The 17,610-nt window shown below is 38.3% G+C and overlaps 1 protein-coding gene across 2 annotated transcripts in view; it reads left to right on the top strand.

Moving 5' to 3' along the window:
* The first annotated feature begins 9,640 nt into the window (after positions 1-9,640).
* The window catches only part of LOC108716928 (collagen alpha-1(XIX) chain), a 343,423-nt gene continuing 335,453 nt past the window's right edge, over positions 9,641-17,610 (top strand). For both annotated transcript variants that reach the window (XM_041563150.1, XM_041563151.1), the window contains exon 1: positions 9,641-10,101. The gene's annotated coding sequence lies outside the window, so the exon portion shown is untranslated. The remainder of the gene's footprint in view (positions 10,102-17,610) is intronic.

Genomic DNA, 17,610 nt, shown 5'->3' with positions numbered 1-17,610 from the left:
CCAACTATGCTGAAATTTGCAAATGTCCCACTTAATTTGTATTTGCCTACTTCCACGCCCACCTTAGTACAATTTTTGGAGACTAGAGACTAATATAGCAACAAAGCAGGTTTCGGCCTCCTTGAACTAAAGGTGTGCTTGTGGTGAAATGAAAGGTATTGCAAATATTTCCAGTATTAAGATGATCTGAAAGTAAATTTGATTGCAACAACTTTGATATCAACAGTGCTATGAAAATGGTATGCCATTTTTACATTTTTCCATATTTTGTGGCTTTTTAAAATGAAATTCAGTTAGATCTTTCTGTTAGTTCTAGTGAAATATGTATGGAGCTTGACAGAGAAAAATGCCACTAGTTTTGTGTTCATGCAATTTCATTCACTTGGAAGATAATCAATCAGGTTGTTAATTTGCCATCACCAAGCAAGTGCAAGATGTACTGTAAGTTTGACTTGTCTAAGGGGAGTTTAGCAAATTAGTTATTAAGTTGTAAGTAGAAGTTTTATATTTTCTTCCAGTATGCACTCTCTGGTGCAGTGCAATAAACTTTTGAGGGAAATGGTAGGATATTTACCTATGTGGTTTATTTAGTTTTACACTTTGTATATTATAGTAATGTGCAAAAAAATCATAATGGGAGCCACTGGAGAAAACTTATTGGTTTACGGTTTATCTGTAAACCCTCTGTACACTCTGTGTATCAAATTCCAGTAGCCTCAAAGACTATTTAGATCCATTCAGTTGCAGCTGATACTACATATATTAAACCTTCCCGTGCCTGTAAATGCAGACTTCTTGCCTCCTGTCTCTCCTGTGTGTCCTCATCTCTCCTGTCATTCCCAGCCTGACCACAAATTTCTTTTCTTTTATTTATAGCCTTGTCCTAATCTGCCTGGCAAGATTACTCTATCTTGCTCAAGAAATTTAGAAAATCAGATGGCACACACTACAGCAATCGTGCTAAATATTTGCAATTTATTGAGATCTCCACACAACGTTTCGGAGGTACAAGTTCTATTCTCAAGTGCTTTGCTCAAGTACCTCTGAAACATTGTGTAGAGATCTCAATAAATTGCAAATATTTAGCACGTTTGCTGGAGTGTGTGCCATCTGATTTTCTACATTTCATGGATGATTGGAACCAAGGTTTGCAGCAAGGTTTCCAGATTGAGCACCACAGGAATATATACACACAATTTTGTACTTCTATCTTGCTCAAGTCTGTCGTGTTCTATGCCTTCTCCGTTTTGGTTTAGCCTGTCCTGTTAGATGTCTGCTCTGTCCTTCTCCAGTATGTTTATTGTAGCACACAGTAGGATTTCCTACAGTACCTCAGGTTCCCTTTAAAAATTCCTTATAGCTGCTCATAGTCTTTTTTGATTGTTTGTTTGTTTATTTGGCTTTTTTGTATAAATGTAAGTCTCTTAGTATTTAAGTTATACAAGCTGTCCATACACCATTAGATTAGATTTTTTTAAACAAATAATAAAGAGATTCCAAATCAGATTGTTATAATAGATGCTTGCCCACTTAAAAAAACAAATCAACTTCTAAAGGCTAATGGTTCACAGGGCGTTTTGACTGCTGCTGCCATCCACCAGGCTGTGAAAAAACTGCTTTGATGTTACTGAATGAAAAGTGCCCTGTTTGAAAGCAATGACAAGTGGACTTTGCTGCAAAATTGCTCACTTGAACATATGACACAGGGCATATAACTGCCACTGCCATCCAGCAGAGAACAACAGAAGTCAAAATGTCTCTCGATGACAAGCATTTTACAACACTTGCTTGAGTATTTCTGTACAGAGAACCCCATGTCACTGTACCACAGAGCTTAAAGGACCAGTAACATCAAAAAATGAAATTGTTTTAAAGTAATAAAAATATAATGCAGTGTTGCCTTGCACTAGTAAAACTGCTGTGTTTGCTTCAGAAACACTACTATAGTTTATATAAATAAGCTGCTGCGTAGCCATGTGGGCAGCCATTCAAAGGAGAAAAGGCTCAAGTTACACAGCAGATAGCAGATAAGCTCTGTAGAACATAATGTTATCTGTTATCCATTATTTATCCTGTGCCATTTAGCCGTTTTTCAATTTCCGCCATTGCTACTCAGCAGCTTGTTTATATGAACTATAGTAGTGTTTCTGAAGCAAACACATCAGTTTTACCAGTGCAGGGCAACACTACATGATATTTTCATTACTTTAAAACACTTTTAGTTTTTTGTGTTACTGTTCCTTTAAATGTGGCATTAGATCTTCCAGGGACAGGACTTCTTACACACTGCACACACTAATAAGATACATTCATGTTGGTTTCTATTTATTGTCAGATTGACAGCAAGAAATCTGACAAAAGTCAAATATAAAATCTCAAACCAGTTTCCCAAACAACTGATCTACATCACAGGCCACCATCTTTTTACAATATTTTAGCCTAAAAGTTTATTTTAAATCCATCTGTTTATGATCACGGCTTTAGAATGATATAGCCGGCAGTTGTGTCATACAGAACACGGCCTGGGGTTCAACATATCTGTATCTACACTTTTATCACACATTGCTATTAAAATCAGCACAGCACTCAAATCCACAGCCAAATGCTGACTGAATGATCAGGGTAATAAGTGTTAATTCAGGAAAAAAAGAATCCCATTTTGCAGTGGCTCAAGCTCAAGTGAAGCAGGTGATACAATTTGCAATTTGCAACTACACATTTTTCAAATTAAAAAGTTCTAAAAGTGCTTTAAACCTTATCTTACTTGTACCTTTATGTGCAATGACAGTTTCAGAGAGGCTCTTCATTCATTTGCATATAGTAAAGATTACATAGACGCAGTTCTGTTATTTTCCATTTTAGGAAATCTTTAGGCTTTTAGTGAGTTAAATAAAACAAATATGCGTTTCTACTCAACAAAATACAAGTCTGAATTTGGTTGTTCAAGTACAGTAATCTTGCTTGTGTTTAATCACATAATTAGCACAAATGAGCGTTGATATATACAGTTAGGGGCCGATTTAGCATGCTGTCTTAAAAAAACAGCAACTAAATAATCCACACATCGCCAGATATGGCTTCATAAAAATGGTGTACTAATCAAGCTGTGTATGTTTTTTAAGAAATCACGTACCTCTGTGTAAAAACCTGTCCCTGAGGTAAGCAGCTGTATTAAAATACTATAGAAGAATATGGTGTTAAATTGTCAGGAAAGTTTTTGTATCTATTAAAGGGGTGGTTCACCTTTAAGATAACATTTAGTATGTTATAGAATGTCTTATTCTAAGAAACTTTCCAATTTACCTTCATAGTTTCTGAATTATTTTCTTCTTCTGACTCTTTCCAGATTTCGAAATGGGGGTCACTGACCCCATCTTAAAGCGAAATGCTCTGTAAGGCTACAAATTTATTGTCATTGCTACTTTTTATTACTCTTCTTTCTATCAAGACCCTTTCCTATTCATATTATTATTATTATTAATAACATGTATTTATATAGCGCCAACATATTCCGTAGCACTGTATTCATATTCCAGTCTCTCATTCAAATCAATGATGGTTGGGTTATTTGGAGATATATTCTTATGGATGATGAAATCCTTTTCGTTATTGTGTAGGGTTCAACTTCAGAGTTTAGGCACCGCAAGACCTGCAGAGTTTCACAATTCAGAAATAGGACTCTGGAGAACCAAGGTTGCTAATTCAGTGATTCATTTATTCAAAAAGTGCACTTTTTGAATAAATGAATCACTGAATTAGAAACCTTGGTTCTCCAGAGTCCTATTTCTGAATTGGGTAATTTGGACCCTAGCAACCAGATTGCTGAGAGAGCTGCCAAATAAAAAGCTAAATAACTCAAAAGCCACAAATAATAAAGAAAAATTAAACCAATTTCAAATTGTCTTAGAATATCACTCTATACGTTATACTAAAAGTTCATTCAAAGGTGAACAGTTCAGTATAAAACTAAAAACTGGGTAAGTAGTAGTAAGTGGCTGTGCAAAATGAAAAAAATTTCAATATACTTAGTTAGCCAAAAATGTAATATATAAAGGCTGGAGTTAGTGGATGTCTAACATAATAGCCAGAACACTACTTCCTGCTTTGAAGCCCTCTCGGTTTCCACTAATTGATTATCAGTCAGTAGCTAATCAGTGACTTGAGGGGGACCAGGGTCGGACTGGCGCAAGCAAGAAATCCTGCACACTGCGCAGCACATATTTTTTTAGTTTTGCCCAATTGGGGAGTGATTCTGGGTCCAATCAGCATGGCTTTATGAAGGATAGGTCATGTCAGACGAATTTGATTGCATTTTATGATGTGGTAAGTAAGATTCTGGACAGTGGGGGGCAGTAGATGTGATCTATTTGGATTTTGCCAAAGCGTTTGATACTGTGCCCCACAAACGACTGCTTTCTAAACTAAGGTCTGTTGGGCTTAATGAAGTCGTTTGCACATGGATAGGAAACTGGCTACAGATTCGGGTACAGAGGGTGGTTGTTAATGGGACATTCTCTACTTGGAATAAGGTTCTTAGTGGGGTCCCCCAGGGCTCAGTATTGGGTCCACTTTTATTTAACTTGTTCATTAATGACTTAGGGGAGGGTGTTGTAAGTAATGTATCAGTGTTTGCAGATGACACAAAATTATCCAGCCCAATTAATTCCATCCAGGATGTGGCATCCTTGCAACATGATCTTGACAAACTGGCAATCTGGGCAGCTAAGTGGCAAATGAGATTCAATGTTGATAAATGTAAAGTCATGCACCTGGGATGTAAAAATATCCAAGCCACTTATACCCTTAATGGGACTGCACTAGGCAAATCCATTATGGAAAAGGACCTTGGAGTCCTTGTAGATGATAAACTCGGCTGTAGCAAGCAATGCCAGTCGGCAGCATCAAGGGTAAATAAGGTCTTGAGCTGTATTAAAAGGGGCATAGAGTCAAGGGAGGAGCGGGTCATTCTTCCACTGTATAGAGCACTGGTAAGGCCCCATCTAGAATATACCATACAGTTTTGGTCTCCATCACTCAAACAGGACATTATTGTATTAGAGAGGGTACAGAGAAGGGCAACTAAGCTGGTAAAAGGTATTGAAAATCTTAGCTATGAGGAAAGACTGGCCAAATTGGGGATGTTCACGCTGGAGAAGAGGCGCTTAAGGGGTGATATGATGACTATGTATAAATATATAAGGGGATCATATAATAATCTCTCTCTTTATTTACCAGTAGGTCTTTCCATCTGACACGAGGTCACCCATTCCGATTAGAAGAAAAGAGGTTCCGCCTAAATATTCGGAAGGGGTTTTTTACAGTGAGAGCTGTGAAGATGTGGAATTCTCTCCCTGAATCAGTTGTACAGGCTGATACATTAGATAGCTTTAAGAAGGGGTTGGAAAGCTTTTTAGCAAGTGAGGGAATACAGGGTTATGGGAAATAGCTCATAGTCCAAGTTGATCCAGGGACTAGTCCGATTGCCATTTTGGAGTCAGGAAGGAATTTTTCCCCCTCTAAGGCAAATTGGAGAGGCTTCAGATGTGTTTTTTTTTGCCTTCCTCTGGATCAACTGGCAGATAGGTAGTTAATAAAAAAAAAAAGGTTGAACTTGATGGACATGTGTCTTTTTTCAACCTTACTTACTATGTTACTATGTTACTATGTAATTGTAAACTCACTGAACAGTTATGTCCCATGTGCCCCCTCCCCCTTAGTCGCTGACTAACTCAGAGTTAGAGAGATGGAAAGAAAGATTTTTTTATTTTTTATAATAGAAACCTTTTTTTATTTTGCACAGCCTATTTACCCAGTTTTTACTTTTACATTGAACGGTGCCTTTAAGGCATGTAGTAAGCTAAAATAGATTGCATTGTTTCATATGAAAAAACAGTCTACACTTCAGTGTATCATTCAGTATCATGCCCTGCAAATTAGTTTATTTGCATGGTGTAGCCCTATGCTGCACAAGCTGCTTGTAACTGTGTCTGTAACGTGGGAAGCAGTCAGAGCTGATTATAAATTGCCCTGCAGCATAAGGACTGTATTTGATAGATAATGAATGGATCTGCAAAAAGGGATTTTGTTTGCATTAAGGGTTATTTTTCACATTTATTGTTTAATGTTACCTAGCCACTGAGCATACCATAGCCACCATACATGTACAAGGGATGGGATCCAATATCAGTGTTATCCAGAAAGCTCGAATTTATGGAAAGGCCCTTTCCCATAGACTCAATTTTAATCAAATATTTAAATTATTCCTATTTTCTCTGTAATAATAAAACAGTAGCTTGTACTTGATCTTAACTAAGATATAATTAATACTTATTGGAGGCTGAACAAACGTATTGGGATTTACTTAATATTTAAATTATTTTTTTTAATAGACAAGGTATGGAGATCCAAATCATGGAAACATCTCTTATCTGGAAAACCCCATGTCCTGAATATTCTGGATACGTAGAAGAAATTCCAGTGGCACACTGAATGCTGAAAAAAGTGTTAAATTTATTCACCCAAATACATACAGACAAGGGCAACGTTTCGGACCACTCGGGCCCTTTGTCAAGCTTGAGTGGTCCGAAACGTTGCCCTTGTCTGTATGTATTTGGGTGAATAAATTTAACACTTTTTTCAGCATTCAGTGTGCCACTGGAATTTCTTCTACGTATCTACATGACCCACACGGCAGGAGTGGGTTCTCCGGTGTAGCACCTGGTACCACAAAGGGTACATGATCAGGGGTGGAAGCACTCTACCATATTGTTCTGAATATTCTGGATAACAGTCAGGGGTGATCCTGGCCCCTCCGCCACCCGAGGCAGCAGCAGTTGCTGCCGCCTCCCCTCCCCCGTGCGCTTACCTTTTTGCACGTGAAGGGGTCCGGGGGGGGTCCACCAGGGCAGCAGAGAGGGCCAGTGCACTAGCGCAGAGAGCCTAACTGCGCTCTCTGTGCTAGAACAGCCGAATTTCCAGATTGAAAACCGGAAATTAGGCTCTTAAAGTAACAGGAGCGGCATTTTTGCCGCCCCTGGTACCTAGTGATAACAGGTCACGTACATGTACTTGCAGAGAATGCCCAATTCATCACAGATGCTTCTGAGCTGGAGTTCAGTTCAAATGTGATGCAGGGCTTTTCTCTTAATATTTAATTGTAGTAATTTTCACTATAAATGCGATCACATATACAGATTGTGAGGATTTTGTTCTGTTTATCTGTGTCTGACATTTATCATTTAAGATATCAGCACTTACACTGCCGAGTATAAGCCCTGCGTCACCAGTGCTGGATGGTGGCTCTGTAGCTACACCACTGAATGTGTAGCTCAGACTCATTTATATCACTGTTAACTGAATAAAAGGGGCTACAATATGAGACACCTATGACTAAGCGCCGCAGGGTGTGAAACACGTAAGGTGGGCCTTGTGGGGTCAGTATGTATCTGAGTTTTAATACTAATTTAAATAAAAATATAATTTTTTACTGAAGAAAAAAAGCCTTGGGACAGTTATCTTTGGATATAGGAATTTTTTACAATATGTTTATTATAGTTTGATTGTATTGTACCATATCAAAAAGACAAATAGTTGAATTTCCCAAATCTACTCTATGGGGGAGATGTATCAAGGGTCGAATAGAAAATTCAAAGTCGAATTGAAAATATTATTTGTCAAAACTGACAAATTCGACTAGGGAATTATCCACACTCGATTCAAGTTCAATTGGATTTTCGAGATTTATCTAACTCTGGCCCTTTAAGAATTCAAATTCAACTATTCACCACCTAAAACCTGCCGAATTCATGAATGAGTCAATGGAAGAGGTCCAGTGACCCATTTGGAGATGTTTGTAGCCTTCCTGACATTCCAGTTTTTTCGGAGAAAAAACTCAAATCGAGTTTGGTCAAATTTGAATCAAATTTGATTCAAGTTTTCATGTCGGTAAAATTTGTCCGCGTTTTAATTATTTGATTTTTTTCTTAAGTAACTCCCCAGTCGAATTTTGAGTATATTGGAATTTCGAGTATATTGGAATTTCGAGTATATTTGAGTGTCGAGAATTTAAGGGATTTTTAAAAAAACTCACATGAATTTGAAATTCGACCTTTGATAAATGTGCCTCCCCATGTGCCTGCAACTTACACAACAGGCTTATACCTGACTACAGCAAAGAAGTGGTTGCATTGTGCCCTATGCAGATAGTGCCTGTTAAAGTCCATATGATCTGCCCTTTCAAACTATAAACATTATTTTTGTCCTGCTTTGAGTATCCAGATGAATTTTGTTCTAGCTTTAATATCAATATAATTAAATGTAATATTTACAAAAATCTACGTTACATCACTTCAATACAGATCACAATCCATATACCCACCACCGTTTTAGGATAATCATCATTCCTTAATCGCATTTAAGCAATATATGTGTTACATGGGTGAATGTAAAATATATTCCATGTTGCAATGCATTTCAGAGGTGACCTCCTTGGAAAACAAATCTAAACTAACAAAACTAAAACTAACATTTTAAAAGCTCAAGTCACTTTTTACATTTTCATTCTGTGATTCCTGAAGACTGTAGCATTGCTGTTTTTTGCTTGGCACCTGTTTTTCCCTTCAGCAGCCTCTAAGCTGAACTCCTTATGTCTGTGGCTGGTGATCGCCCTTAAAGGAGAACTTACTAAAGAAGTAGGCAAGAAATGTTGTACATTATGTTTTGGGCTTATGTACCAGCCCAAGGCGACCACAGTCCTTTAGTAGGGAATATCTGGGCCTCCAAAGATGCCCCAGTAGCTCCCCATCTTCTTTTCTACTGATTCACTGCACAAGCTCTGCTCAAGACTAAGGTCTTGAAACAGGAACTGATGGGAGTATTTGGGGTATTACTAAAAAGCTCAGCAGTATGACTATATAATGGCTTATTGCTGTTAAACACCCTCAATATCTGTTTAACCCAGAAATCCAGTTACCAGTCCTTAATCAAAGAGCAAAGGAGGAGATATAATTGCTGGGCTTGGATTTGTGGAGAGGCCACCAAGGCCCGGGCCTAGGGTGGCAGGATTATAGGGGGCAGCATTGGGGATGCACAAGAGATATGATAGTTTTTAAAATTTCCTGTACGCCAATCCCCATTGCTCTGGTCCCGAAGATGAAAATTTGATTGAATTAAAGGTAGGGGATGGGGCGATGAACGAAAGTTGGCCTAGGGGCGCCTGCTATGTAAATCCGACCCTGATAATTGCTGAAGGGCACACTATTTGAAATACCAAAACGAAGTGTAACAAGTCCCAGGGAGCAGAAGAAGCGTCAGTGCATATAAATGTACCTCATGCATATAGAGACACCTCTGTACACATTCTCCTCATAGCCCAAATACTCCACTTCCGGAACTGAAAAGCCTGTCAGGCAAAGAGCAGTCTGACCTATCCCAGTGAGACAGTTGCTAGGCTCCATGTCAGATTCCCAGGATGAGATTTCAGTACAAGGGGAGCTTGGCTTCTGTGCCGAGACGTTTTCTTTAATGGGCAGACCAATAAATGCCATTAGTCCCCTGAGGGCTCCACAGTTAATACCACACACAGATATATACCCACAAATATATATATATATATACACACACACGGGACGCTTTTATGGCTTCCTAAAACACCCTAGCCTGTCATGTGTATTAACAGGAGCCATTCTGGGTTCAGGTTACCTTGTGTTTGTGAGTGTGAGCGCTGGGAAGGAATCCTACAGTGCTCCAATAATAAATGCCGGTGTTGCTGATAGGGTGAGTGGGAGAAGGGGCCCGCGAGTGCTTAGCATTGTTCCACCTAGAGCTCCCTGATTCCTGTCAGACAGCGGCAGACTAACCGGCAGTAGTAGCAGCAGGGGTGTCGCTTTGGGATCGCGCAGACTGGGTGCTGCAGTGCTGCTGTGTGTGTGTGGGGGGATTTCTGTGCCGCTGCTGCTGCTGGGCTAACAGAGTGGGAGGATCACACAGGGAGACTAATAAGGACACAGCCGGCTCTCCCCTCTGACACTTTTTGGGAGGCTGAAATTCAGTCAACTTCAACTCTCCTATCTTTTTAACGGGAATTACTGACTGGAACTCAAGGTAAGAAATGATTATTCATCTGCCCTTATTGCCTCCTGCGCCAGCTATTACTCTGTGGTGTCTTTTATCCCCCTCCATTTCTATCATTTTAAACCGGGATGGTACAACCTGCTGACGCCTGCAACTCCCAGAAACCTCTTGCCATGAAAGGAGCTGCAGTTTTAAACAAGAACTGGGAGTCCTTTGAACTTTATGCTCTTTCGATTCTCTGCATGACAAAGGACTGACTGGTGATGTGTGACAGCAGAACTGAACCCAGTGCAGTGAAAGCTTTAATGGCACCCATATGCACGTGTTATGTGTCTGACAAGTTTAGCTGAAGTTTACATGTTGTCTTATTAGAGGCCCAGATAAAAAACAAAACAAAGCTCTAATTGGAGGAGCGACAGAAGGGACAAATACCGTATTATTTAATACCGCTTGCTGAAGGCAGCCTCGGCCAGATGACTGATAAATGCGACAGGATTCACCTATTTCTCCTCACCTGTCTCTCAAGTTGAGCTGGGAAGGCTTGGGCACTGTTACAATGATGATCGAGTCACTGACAGCATTAATAAAACCCAAATCCCTGGAATTCTATTAGCCCGGAGAAGCAGGGGGTTTGCATCATTGCCATTCACCTTTCAATGTCACTATTGTGCCCTTTATAAACTTTCTAACTTTCCTAGCTGTGCCCGTGACGCAAAAGCATGTCGTCACGACGTATCAGTGTAGGAAAAGTCGGGAGTTTGACGTCACACACGCTGTGAGTAGAAGTAGTGGGTAGTGGATATCAGTGCTGAGATAGATATCATAGTTGATATTTAGGCGGATAGCAGCTAGCCAGTGCATTTGCCGGGATTACAAGGGAAGCTAATGGTTTTCTCCTATCCCTTTGATCGTGCCCCATTTCCTCCCCATGGGTCTCCTCAATGTCGCATTTTCCAAATGTTTGGCTTTTTTCCATCACCCCCTCACGTGATAATCACTATTTATTGATGGGCTTCAACAGCCAAGATATTTTCCTTTCAGCATCACTTTTACTCACCCATATCCAATAAGCTGCAGCCTAAATACAATGTATTTCCCAGTCTTTACTTTGTCCTGTGACGATCAGTGCCAAGTACAACGGCCGGTGGTAAAATCTTACCTTAATACTATCAGTTTACTGTAAAGGAACAGAGTGATGATCATGGAAATGAAATGTCAATATTAGCTAATGAGAGATCTCTGTGTGATGGATGGCACAGGATGGAGCAATGCCACCTGATCTTACCCAACTGCTGACAGACAGAGACCTCCCTGCCATGAGGCATACTTGTTGGGAATTTATATGCCCAATAGCTTGACTTGGGGACTCCAGTCCACATGCTAATAGACTAAATAAAGGCCATGGCAGATACAAATCTGTGATTCAGTAGCTAAATAATTGACTTAAATGCCAAGTGTGCTTTGCAGCTGAACTGCCTGATGACCTAGAGGAGAATAACATGTTACAATCTGACAAATCCATAATGTTAGTATTTGATAGAGAATTAAGAGCTGGAAGGTGATACTGAGCAGAACATCAACTTGAAGAGCTCCTGTTGATAAGTTCAGACAAACAACTGAGCTGGATTGGAATTAGTGTTTAATATGCACACTTATTTATACAGCATTATCTAGCAACTACTCTAGCCACTACCGTTTCTGTTTATCCCACCGGCTAACATCATAACAATTTTGTATATACCTTTTCTGGTTCTCTACCAAATAACACTTCTTTCCCAGGTTTTGGAAGGTCAACAGTAATACAACTTCTGTAATTGAACTGCCCAAGGGATGATGGGCACTTTAGTTCTCCACAAGCACCAGCATTTTTCCGTTCCCACTCCCTGTCACCTTTTTTTTTTTGCATAATACAACGTTGTACATTTTTGGAAATATAAGAAAAGTTGTTATAATAAAAAATGTGTGCATGTTGAAAAATGTTTCCTTTTTTTTATCCTGAGTAACCCTCTAGTGTTTCATCCAGCAGCAGAGAAAACATTGTGTCATTGTGTGCCAGTACACAGTGTATGTAATGAAACTTCTTATTGAAAAAGTTATGACACTTTCAAACACAACTTTATGCTTGGTTATTATTTGCAGGGTAAAAACTATTTAATGATGAGTGTTACATTGCAAACAGCAACCTTTAGTTGTTAGCCAACTAAATGATGGGCTCATCTAATGATGGTTGGGCAGTGTTCAAAAAGTATGTTTTTGACACTTAGGTCCATAGTTCTGCAAATGATTCCGATGTGAACAGTAAAGTTCGTAACTTTCTGCGAATGTAAAAAAGCCTGTTTTTTAATTCATTTTATAGAAAAGTGTAGATAAAATTAAACTTTAAAAATGTTTACTTTATAAGCAACTTTCAAAGCTACTCTCTAATGGCTTAATAGTGATAGTACATGTCTAGTTGACTTCTTTCAACAGAAACATGTACTGTACAGCCGGAATCTGCACCTGTGCAGTAAGTGACATTTTATTAAGTCTGCTAAAATAGTGGTTTCTACACTCAGGCTGATATACTTTGGTTATGTCCAGATGGTGGTCTTTGTACTGACTGATGAGCGATGCCTTCAAGTGCTGTTTATAGCTGTGAATATCATTTTTAATGAGAAACTGTTCTTATTTATTTATAGTCCTGGCGCCTGTTTTGTACAGTGAGTGTATCGTCAGGAGGTTTCTGAGAAATATCCTGTAGAATGCCCTTATATTCCAAGTTGGGTTGTCCTGATTGCCATTGTGTTTTTTTGGTTAAATTTCAAGTTTTATTAATGCAATGGGCAAAGAGAAGTGATTTATTGCAGCACATCCTAGGGTTTGCAAAATAAAGAACAGAGACAAGCAAATTGGTATGTAGACATAGCATGAATATCTATGATTTCAAATTGTACTTGTTTTGAGCTTCTTTGCATTATTTCATACCTTGTTTCAATGGGCTTGTTTTTAGCATTTATTAAAAAGAGAATTGTATTTGACTTGCTAGGTGGGGAGAGTTTGGGAGCTTAATTTATTTTAAATGGGCTTCCCCAGGGTCACACTTTCTGCTTTTATATGACAGAGATACTTAAGAAATAAAAAAAAGTAAATAAATAGAAACCTACAATGCTAGAAACCTAGTTACTGCCCAAGTGCACATTTCCCTAGTGTTGATAAATCAATCCTGTTTTAGTTTATCACATTAATGGATCATTTGCATCACTTTTGACTGGGACCATTTCCAAAAACTCATTCATTTCATCATTCATTGGACCTGATTTCCTGGTAATAACACTTTTTTTAGAATGCATTTTTTTAGTGGTACAGCCACCCACAATTTTTGTCCTGACTCACTACACGACACTTTGGATTCTGGGTTGCCATGTGTTCTTCTATATGGGAAACAATGCAGCAGACCAACTCCCAGTGTTCCTTAATGAGTTGGGTTTAGAGGTTTGGGTGGCTATCACATTAAAAATTGGAAAATAAGTGTTACCACAGGAAGCAAGGTCCTGGGTGTCACATACCCATATTTATTTGTAAATATGTGTCAGTATCCCTTTAAAGTCAATAAAGTCACCGTGAAGGCAATTTGTGAGGCAGTCCCTATGAACATGTATGTCCTACCCCTCTTCTTGCTTTCTACCTCTCTTCTTGCATTCTACCCCTCTTCTTGTATTCTTGCATAGATCCTCCGTTCTTCAAAACCAAAGCTGACTTCTGGTGAGTTTGCATATAAAAATCACAGGAATTAGTACTAATAAATATTTAAGGTAACTAGAGAGTTCTTATTTCCCTTTGAAATATATTATTTAGCATTTTTTGCATTTCATATTTAGCTTTTTTGCATTCATAATTATCCATAACTCAACATGTCTAAATTACTTTGAGCCACGTGACTATGCATATATTAGGATAGTTATATGATTCACCTGTTCAAGCAGAGATATTGTATTTTTTCTGTGCAGCCGTACTGCAGTACCTGTTTCAATGAAAATCCTGTTTTAGGGCATGTTAAAACTTTTTCTTACAAGTTTTTATTGTCGTTTAAGATTTTTTTTATATGAACATGAACAAGTAACTGGCAACTTTTCTAAATGGTATTCAAGTCTTTTATCCACGTGTATTGCATTTAGTTCAGTTAGAGAAAGATTTCTCAGTTGTTGTTGTTGAGGCAAAATATCCCTCCCCATCCTTTCAGATACTTTATCATTTAACCTAGCTCCTGCCCCATACTGCTAAGAAATTATACTGCTGATAAGCATCTGCTGAACTGAGATGTTCGGCTGAATATTGCATTTGCCATGCTGTGGTATTTTGTGTGTTCCATTCCATGGCAGTGCATGCATTAAATAACTGCAGTACACATTGCCCACTAGTCATTATATGCTCTGATATCTAATGCATTGTAGGCATATTTGGTTGGTATATAAGAAGACAACTATGTATTTTGAACACTTTTCAAGTTCATTAAAGGCAGTTGTTACAATTGATACAATAGTTGCTAATATTCCACAGAGAAATGTACCAGCTAATGTAGCAAATTGTAATAGTTCAGCACCTGGATCACTGAGCTGCCAAACTGAAACACCAGAGACAGGAACATTTAAGGGGTGGTTCACCTTTAAGTTAACTTTTAGTATGTCATAGAATGACCAATTCTAAGCAATTTTTTGATAGATCATCATTATTTATTTTGTATAGTTTTTTAAATTATTTGCCTTCTTCGTCTGACTCTTTCCAGCTTTCAAACAGGGATCAGTGACCCTATCTAATACCAAATGTACTGTAAGGCTACACATTAAGGGGCCGATTCACTAACTTCGAGTGAAGGATTAGAAGTAAAAAAACTTCGAATTTCGAAGTGTTTTTTGGGCTACTTCGACCATCGAATGGGCTACTTTGACCTTCGACTTCGGCTACGACCTAGAATCGAAGGATTCAAACTAAAAATTGTTTGACTATTCGACTATTCGATAGTCGAAGTACTGTCTCTTTAAGAAAAAACTTCGACCCCCTAGTTCGCCATCTAAAAGCTACCGAACTCAATGTTAGCCTATGGGGAAGGTCCCCATAGGCTTTCCTAAATTTTTTTGGTCGAAGGATAATCCTTCGATCGTTGGATTAAAATCCTTCGAAACGTTCAATCGAAGGATTATTCCTTCGATCGAACGATCAAACTATTTGCGCTAAAATCCTTCGACTTCGGTATTCGATTGCAGATTGTCTCTCTATATCATACTTAGTTAACTCAAAGGTGAACAACCCCTTTAAACTTTATATTAATTATGGAAAAATGGTCAAAAATAAAACATGGGAAGCCAATTAAAAAAAGTTTTTATTTCTGCTGAAAAATCTGAAAATGTGTCTGGAAGGTGAACAAACCCCTTAAGAGATGATGCATTTAAAAGTAGTCCTGATTATCTGGTCGTTGGAGGTCTCTTTAACTAAAGCCTGTGAAAGAGATATGGCAGCTCCCACATCTAAGATGAAAATAGTGTTTTATATGTACAGTATGTATATTACTTGTCCTAGCAACATTAAGGGGTTAGCTTATCTTTGATATGGGGACAAGCAAAGCAAACACTCATTTATCTGTGTTAAATGATATATACAAAAATAAAGGCCTGAAAAGTGGTGTTAACATTTTTTATTTAGCTCGGATATAAAGTTGTTATTTGTGCTTCCATGTGAATTAAACTCGTGCACCTTGATAAAGGAAATCTCACAGTCCAAAGAGCTAATTGTGGTATTAATAAAGGTGTGTAATTTATTTTAAATGGACTAATGCTGGCAGTGTTATTGTGCCCCACAGCAAATTCAATTTAGGGCCCCAAAATATTGATAAGTTGGCCTATTCTACCAAGATATATGAAAATGTTCATTATTTAGGGCCTCACTGGTCCCCCTACACTCCTGGGCCCCCTGCAACTGCAAGATCTGCTTCCTCAGTAGTTTTACCCCTGAATGCTGGAATTTATGCCATGATATTACTGCAACTTAGACTAAGGGGCCCATTTACTAAGGGTTAAAGTTAATTTTCAAATTCAAAAACTTCAAATTTCAAAGTAATTTTTGGGTACTTCGGCCATCATATAGGCCAAAATTCGATTTGAATTGAAAAAACTTCACAAAATTGACCATTCGAAAATTGAACTGTGTTGACTTCAACACTTCGCCACCTTTAACCTGCCAATTTGCTGTTTAGCCTATGGGGGACCTCCTAGAACCTCTCTGAGTCTTTGGCTAAGTTTTTAGAAGTCAAAGTTCTTTTTTGTACGATCCTTTGAATCGTTCGAACGATTTTTACTTCACTCGAAAACGACTATCGAAGTAACGAATTCGATGGCTGAATTTCGAAGTTGTTTAACGTCGAAATTCCAACCGTAGTAAATGTGCCCCTAAGCGTTGAAGTCAATGAGCAAAAACATCAAAAGAGACTGTGTACAATTAAAGAAGTATATTAGCCCCAAACAAAACCAGTTATTGGACAATGAATAACAACCTGTCCCATTTTTCATACAAACACATATGGAAAGTATGGAAGCAAAAATAGGCTTAAGGTACATGCTTAAAGCCTGCAAAATATAAAAGGAATAAGAAGTCTGTTAGAATTTGCTTATGAGCTGTAAGGAATGTCATGCAGTTCATCTGATCACTAGAAAGGAAACTTAGGCACAGACAGATCAGCACTTTAGTGACCTGCTGTAGGAAAACAGCTGCTGATACTTTAGAAACCCTTCTGAATGTATCAGACTAGTTTTGTATAATTAGTAGCCAAGATCAGTTTACATAAAATAATGAGCTGGTTCTGAACATTTACACCACCCTTAATATCATGAACACGGTTGATTGTTTAACGCTTTACCAAGACACAACCTCAATAATTCTTATTACAGGAGTAAAACTCCTGTCCTTGGAAAACTTTTACACTTCATGTGAAGACCCACTTAGAAATGGAGTATATACAGTAAACTCTGTAACTTTATCTGTTCTTCAAAACTTTCTCCCCTCAATGCATTTAGCTTATTGTATCTACAATTCAAAATGTGAAAAAAAGGTTTGTAAGTGATAAATGACCAATCTGATTTGAGAGATTCAAGAAAATTGGAAAATCTACCACCACCATAATGTAATCTGATGGGTTTACAAATATATGTATGTATATTTTTATTTGTATAGCGCTCCTTGAGGGTAAAGCACTGTACAGTATAGTATTGACAAACAAGGGGTCATTGAAGTAAAAAGTTACAATAGGTGCATTATTAGAAATACAATTTACAGAAATTTAAAATATAATTACAAAATGAATAACCCCAAATCAGTTTGCATATTGATCATATTGCTCTACGTACACCTAGGGGCAGACTTACTAAAGAGCGAAGTAGCTAACTCTAGCGACTTTTCGCCAGCGTTGCCACCTGCAGGGGCATTGGCAATTCACTAACAGGCACAGGCGCCAATTCGCTAGTGTTCATTCGCACTCTGTCGTCAGGTGATTTCCCTATGCAAATTTACCTA

Source organism: Xenopus laevis, chromosome 5L (assembly GCF_017654675.1).
Source record: "Xenopus laevis strain J_2021 chromosome 5L, Xenopus_laevis_v10.1, whole genome shotgun sequence".
In the NCBI taxonomy this organism is placed as follows: domain Eukaryota; kingdom Metazoa; phylum Chordata; class Amphibia; order Anura; family Pipidae; genus Xenopus; species Xenopus laevis.
Note: the sequence above shows the minus strand (reverse complement) of the source record. Positions and strands in the feature narration are given on the sequence as shown.